Source organism: Palaemon carinicauda, chromosome 27, assembly GCF_036898095.1.
Source record: "Palaemon carinicauda isolate YSFRI2023 chromosome 27, ASM3689809v2, whole genome shotgun sequence".
Lineage (NCBI taxonomy): Eukaryota > Metazoa > Arthropoda > Malacostraca > Decapoda > Palaemonidae > Palaemon > Palaemon carinicauda.
Window position 1 is genome coordinate 83,442,295 of NC_090751.1, and position 7,500 is coordinate 83,449,794.

The following is a 7,500-nucleotide window of genomic DNA, read 5'->3' on the forward strand; positions in this document are numbered from 1 at the left end:
ACAAAAGGAGGATCTCACAAGAGAGAGAGAGAGAGAGAGAGAGAGAGAGAGAGAGAGAGAGAGAGAGAGAGAGAGAGAGAGAGAATGAAAATAAGATAATATAAAAAGATTATTAATATTCCAAACATGCGCACTAAGACAGGCACGTCACAAGACCAGTTGTTTATAAAAGGACGTAAGAATTATGAGCAGAATAGGACGTAGCAGCCCATAATGATCATGACTTAATTAATAGCAAGGCCAACATCTAGTAAATCTTTCAATACTGAAAGATATATTTCTTTAATACTATAACAACAAGCGTTGTTTTATATCAAGCAAAATTCTATGTAAATTACTAAATGAAAATAATTAGCAAAATTTGAAATTAAATACTCAGGGTGTATACTAGAATACATCATTATAACTCCAATTCACATTTACTTTATAAACAATGCAATATCTGTTCCGCAATTCTTCCAGCGCTGTCTCATGAAGGTGATTCAAGCCTATCCCAGATCAGGTACCAGTACCAGTGTACCGGATAACTGCTACCGGATTATGGGCACCTGGCCAAGGGTACCGGGTACTAGGCAGGCGATAGTGGCCCAACCAGAGGCGTAATTGTGGGGGAGAAGGAACACGATGGTTAGCAGGGGGGAGAATCACACACACCTGAATAGATGAGGGTTGGTTGGTCCCTCCCTCAAGTCGCTCCAGGCAAGGTTGGTGGAGGACGATGCCACTGTCTCACTTCCCCACCACCCCTACAGCTCTCTCTCTCTCTCTCTCTCTCTCTCTCTCTCTCTCTCTCTCTCTCTCTCTCAAGATGAGAACATGTTAAAAGCAAAAAATAAGGTGGATGCGGACGGCAAGCAGGTAATCTTCGAACGAAATTACAGGTTAACTGAAGAGTTGGCAACCTTGCTATTATTTTCTTCCTCTTCTTTTCCCTGAAGATAGGAGCGGATTAGATGCTGACGAGTTATAAATATAAGGATGAGAGAGAGAGAGAGAGAGAGAGACTGTAATATCCACCCAGGGCCTACTCCTGCACGAGTGGGGGCCTGTGTCCGCCATAAATTTCATGGGTAAGGTCCCTCCATGTCGAAAACCCGGAAGCAGTCCAAAGAATGTCTCATCCTCATAGATACTATCGGTCATAATGATCGACATTTACATTTTCCCAACTGTGGATAGCCTTTACAATAATAGGAAGACCACTAAATGATACAGGTGCAAATTTGAATGCCCTAAATGTTCTGATATCATGGTTTCGAACACCTGGTGTATACATCGAAGGAATCGGGATACTGGTTTATCCAGATATTCGGCGAAAATCGATGCTGTTTTGGCATGTTATCTCATTTATGGCGTGATCTCAATGATTATTCTTTTACTTTGGTGTGCAACCTTAATATTTTAATAGATAAAAAAAAAACGAGAATAATAGAAAATCTAATGGTTCTTTCTTCGCCTTGCGCTCGTTTCGCTCGCGAATTTTCTTTCCATCAAGGTCCGTACATAATGGCAAGCGGTAATGTTGAGCTGCACACGCAAACATCAATGATTGATCATTATTTCTTAGATAACTATTCCCGGTATATATATATATATATATATATATATATATAAATAAATTTCTACCTCATACTTGGGATCGAACGCTAGCCCCTTCTAATGAAAGGCCAGGTCGAAACCAACCATGCCACGAGAGCCCATAAAAGGAAATCTGAACCTGACACTAATCTAGCTGTCCGAGGATTTACCTGGTGAGACATCAGTCTCTTTACCAGCGAGTTTTACCAGATTTCCCCGGGCCACCACGTGACACAATTGGTAGTAATTCATTCAAATTACCCCTAATGAGTCAATATGGATAAATATCAACACAACAAAGAGACTGATGTCTCACCAGGTAAATCCTCGGACAGCTAGATTAGTGTCAGGTTCAGATTTCCTTTTATGGGCTCTCGTGGCATGGTTGGTTTCGACCTGGCCTTTCATTAGAAGGGGCTAGCGTTCGATCCCAAGTATGAGGTAGAAATTTATTTCTAGTTGAACACGATGTTGTGTTGATATTTATCCATATTGACTCATTAGGGGTAATTTGAATGAATTACTACCAATTGTGTCACGTGGTGGCCCGGGGAAATCTGGTAAAACTCGCTGGTAAAGAGACTGATGTCTCACCAGGTAAATCCTCGGACAGCTAGATTAGTGTCAGGTTCAGATTTCCTTTTATGGGCTCTCGTGGCATGGTTGGTTTCGACCTGGCCTTTCATTAGAAGGGGCTAGCGTTCGATCCCAAGTATGAGGTAGAAATTTATTTCTATTTGAACACGATGTTGTGTTGATATTTATCCATATTGACTCATTAGGGGTAATTTGAATGAATTACTACCAATTGTGTCACGTGGTGGCCCGGGGAAATCTGGTAAAACTCGCTGGTAAAGAGACTGATGTCTCACCAGGTAAATCCTCGGACAGCTAGATTAGTGTCAGGTTCAGATTTCCTTTTATGGGCTCTCGTGGCATGGTTGGTTTCGACCTGGCCTTTCATTAGAAGGGGCTAGCGTTCGATCCCAAGTATGAGGTAGAAATTTATTTCTATTTGAACACGATGTTGTGTTGATATTTATCCATATTGACTCATTAGGGGTAATTTGAATGAATTACTACCAATTGTGTCACGTGGTGGCCCGGGGAAATCTGGTAAAACTCGCTGGTAAAGAGACTGATGTCTCACCAGGTAAATCCTCGGACAGCTAGATTAGTGTCAGGTTCAGATTTCCTTTTATGGGCTCTCGTGGCATGGTTGGTTTCGACCTGGCCTTTCATTAGAAGGGGCTAGCGTTCGATCCCAAGTATGAGGTAGAAATTTATTTCTATTTGAACACGATGTTGTGTTGATATTTATCCATATTGACTCATTAGGGGTAATTTGAATGAATTACTACCAATTGTGTCACGTGGTGGCCCGGGGAAATCTGGTAAAACTCGCTGGTAAAGAGACTGATGTCTCACCAGGTAAATCCTCGGACAGCTAGATTAGTGTCAGGTTCAGATTTCCTTTTATGGGCTCTCGTGGCATGGTTGGTTTCGACCTGGCCTTTCATTAGAAGGGGCTAGCGTTCGATCCCAAGTATGAGGTAGAAATTTATTTCTATTTGAACACGATGTTGTGTTGATATTTATCCATATATATATATATATATTGGAAAATCTAACATTTCTGTCTTCCAAGGTGCTGTCTTCGTCGTGAAGTGAAGTGAGATCGCTACTATCAGGTGAGATCACATATCAAAACAGCACCTAAAAATCTTCCGAAAGTGATGAGTGATGGTTCAAGAAGTTATTGCGAGAGATCATTACCCACGGGTGAAAATACAGGTAACACACGTCCTTGACAAGGTTGCGCTAGGAGGTTAGGTTTATAGGAATCCTAGCAAATATTCTCCCAAAGAGTAAAATTTGATATTTGATTGTATTAATAGTGAAATCTATTATGGACTTCTAACGCCTGTTGTTCTATGGCTTCACTTTGATAAGGAACGTCATTTAAAGTTGTCTAGTTTCAGTTCCTGTTTCATCAGAATACATACTCACCAGAACGTCAGCCGGGCAATCACAACCCATCCACTGTGGTGCCCAACCCCAGTAGTGGCCTCCCCAGTAAACAGCTTAAACTTTCGATCCCGGGCTGGGATCGATCTGCTGAAATGCGAATGCTAGGCGAACACGTTACCACTGTAATAGCTATGAGTACTAACCATATGCGTGTCCTTGTCCAAGTGACAAACCTAAGGATATCTAAATCCTTAAACAAAAGTCTTTACATTTCGAGGGAGAAGAAAATCGTCTTAAATAAAACTTTGAAACATGAACGTAAAAAAGACAACCTTCACCCTCTCAACATCTGTTGTAGTGTATCATTGTTATACTTCTAATGTAACCTTATGTCAGTAGTAAAAAATAAAATATATTTTTAGCTATTGTTGCTGTCACATATTTTGTATTTCCTAAATTTTGTTTTTATCTGCACCTATTCATTACCGTATTCTTCACATCCAAGTCCAGTATTATCTTTTACAATGAACATTACATACGGTCATGACCCTGGAATACTGTGCCCAGCCTGCTAATGATGTACTGTAATTACTGGTGTTATTGCATATCTTATATTTTTTTCTTTTTTTTTTATACTAATGTCATAAACGTAACAAAATTGTACCCCTGTTCTAACTCTGTATGTGCTGAAATAAAGATTATTATTATTATTATTAATAATATCATTATTATTATTATCATTATTACATCGGAAGCTTTGAATCAAACCCCGAGAAAATGTCGCTGGGATTACAGGCTTGCATGACTGAATCCCCCCCCCCCCCTCCCCTGCCCCTAACCAAACTGGTTGGGAAGTGGCGGCCAAAAGGGTTTGGCCGGACATCAGCTTTAAAACAATTTAACAAGCGCTAGGACACACTACGCCAGCTGAACCTTTAATATCTAATTAAGCTGCTTCTTGGGAATAATGAGAATCTTTTTTTTCCATCCCACTTTGAGGTTTTTCCAGCTCTTGGTCAGAATTCATGAAATTCAAAGGAACTTGAAAAAATCTTCGAACTTTTGAAAAATTAATTTACTTTACTTAATTTTAAGGGCTGCTTTTCTGGTCTTTACACGAAGGGAACCCTACTCTCTATCTCTACAGCACCTCCACAGTCATTTTATCATGTGCATTCCAAAATATTCTACATTTAACACGGCATATTGCTCGTTTCTTGTCAAATAAACTATTGCAGCAATTATAGAGAACAAGAAAGTCTTCAGGTTCCTCTTGATATCTTCAGTCTTTCGGATGTCTAGTGTGAATTCATAGTTTAATCTCGGGGCCATATATCTAAAGGCTCTAATTAAAACTGTACTTGGAATATCTGATATTGAACGAAGTTGGTAAATTTATTCGCCAGTCTCTCCTATCCATAGAAGTCTCTTTTTACAACGAAAGGCAATGTTACAAAAACATAAAATTGCAAACAGTTCAAAAGAACACTCTTTTCCATCTAGGGTTGCATCTTAGCAAGTAATAATAATAATAATAATAATAATAATAATAATAATAATAATAATAATGTTTCTTTCTATAATAAGCATGCTTTGGTTTCTATGTACCCAGGCCTTAAAATAAGTCTTGTCCTTTCTTAAAACAATTATTTTATTTTTTTTCAAAATCAGCTTATTTTAGTTAACTATACCCCGCCTCCAAGTCACAGGTGTCTTCCTTTTTAGATCATTTCCTTATCTCTTATTAGAAAGTTTGTTTCTTTGAACTTTCTAAAACACCTTCTTTCTTTGTCACTTCTAAGACAGTCTGTTTCTTTGTCCTTTCTAGGACAGTTTATTTCTTTAACCTTTTTACGACAGTTTGTTTCTGACCTTTCTAAGACATTTTCTTTTTTTGTCCTATCTGAGATATTTTCTTTCTTTATTCTTTCTAAGACAGTTTGTTTCTTTGTCCTTTCTAAGATATTTTCTTTCTAAGACAGTTTGTTTCTTTGTCCTTTCTAAGATATTTTCTTTCTAAGACAGATTGTTTCTTTGTTCTTTCTTAGATATTTCTTTCTTTGTCCTTTCTAAGATATTTTCTTTCCTTGTCCTTTCTACGACAGTCTGTTTCTTTGTCATTTCTAAGACAGTTTGCTTCTGGCCTTTCTAAGACAGTTTCTTTCTTTGACCTTTCTAAGACTGTTTCTTTGTTCTGTCTGGCCTTTCTAAGACAGTTTCTTTCTTTGACCTTTCTAAGACTCTGTTTCTTTGTTCTTTCTGGCCTTTCTAAGACAGTTTCTTTCTTTGGCCTTTCTAAGACTCTGTTTCTTTGTTCTTTCTAAGATATTTTCTTTCTTTGTCCTTTCTAAGACAGCTTCTTTCTTTGTCATTTCTAAGACAGTTTCTTTCTTTGTCCTTTCGTTTTTAAGACAGATTCCTTCTTCCTTTCTAACCTAGAATCTTTGTCCTACTTTATGCACTCTTTTTTTTTTCCTCTTCTGAAGCAGAACCCTTGTTCGATCACTTCTGGGACACCGTCCTTATCACTTTGAAACTCCCAAAAACATTTAGCTCTTCTTGTGAACAATGTTAGGACATCGTAAGCAACCCGTTGAGCAGATGCTTCTAGTACCATTATATTTGAAACTGTATATAGTTTCAACAGCTTTAATTGCGGGATATTTAATTCAATTAGCCTTTTTAGCACCAATTGATTCCAAACATACCAAGATATTCTTATGATAGCGTTTATTGAATTATCCTAGCTTTTGAGAGAGAGAGAGAGAGAGAGAGAGAGAGAGAGAGAGAGAGAGAGAGAGAGAGAGAGAGAGAGAGAGAGAGATGTTTCTTCTTACGCCAGACCAGGTCCCCTAAGCATATAAAATCATTTCGACCAAGATTTAAAACATGCAAAGTATCTATATTGCTTTATAGTCACGCGTTATCTGTTAGACTCCCATAAAATTCGCATATGACGTTAAGGCGTACGAAGAGGTAAACATACCTTGGAGAGAGAGAGAGAGAGAGAGAGAGAGAGAGAGAGAGAGAGAGAGAGAGAGAGACTGTATCACCCTAGCATGAACAGATGGAGAATATACATTTTATTCTTAAATGAACTATATAGATAAAGCAACATATTAAGGGTAAAACAAAATCGAATTTAGATCTAAGCCCCACTCCATGACGCGGATTATTATTATTATTATTATTACTAGCCAAGCTACAACCCTATTAGGAAAAGCAGGATGCTATGAGACCGGGGGCTCCAACAGGGAAAATAGCCCAGTGAGGAAAGGATATAAGGAAACAACTAGAGAAGTAATTAAAAATTAAAATAAAATAATCTTAAGAACATTAAAATAATCCTTCAATATGACAAGAGTTACCAGGATAGCCCCCAATATTCGTCCAGTTCTGAGTTGATTTGTTAACAAGCACACAATCTACAGCAACAACTAACATGAAAACTATCCAGCCAGATGCATTCTTTACCTTCTTTCCTCCAGGTTATCTTTGACCCAAAAAAGACTCCGTTAGACGGATGCTTGTGTTTACGAGAACAAGTATTCTCGTCCAACAACAGGTCCGATTGGAACTAATCTCGCCTTCAAACTGATACTTTGTTTATGAAGTGGAACGCCGTTGTTAAAACAATGGACATTCTTTTTTTTTTTATTTGAACTTTCTCACTGTAATAGACTTTTGGGGGGAGGAGATATGATAAAGGTGGAAAAGCCTAAAGCGTTCGCTCTCTCTCTCTCTCTCTCTCTCTCTCTCTCTCTCTCTCTCTCCTCTCTCTCTCTCTCTCTCTATATATATATATATATATATATATATTTATATATATACATACATACATACTGTATATACAATTATATATACAAATACAATCTTTTTTCATTTCTCGTTAAAATATAATTCACAAAATTCTTTCCAAAGATTTAACATAAAAAACATTAGTTTTACGAA

The 7,500-nt window shown here is 37.9% G+C and overlaps 1 protein-coding gene across 2 annotated transcripts in view; it reads right to left on the reverse strand.

The window, feature by feature from the left end:
• Positions 1 to 7,500, reverse strand: part of LOC137620779 (uncharacterized) — a 650,311-nt gene that overhangs the window by 82,362 nt on the left and 560,449 nt on the right. The window lies entirely within an intron of this gene.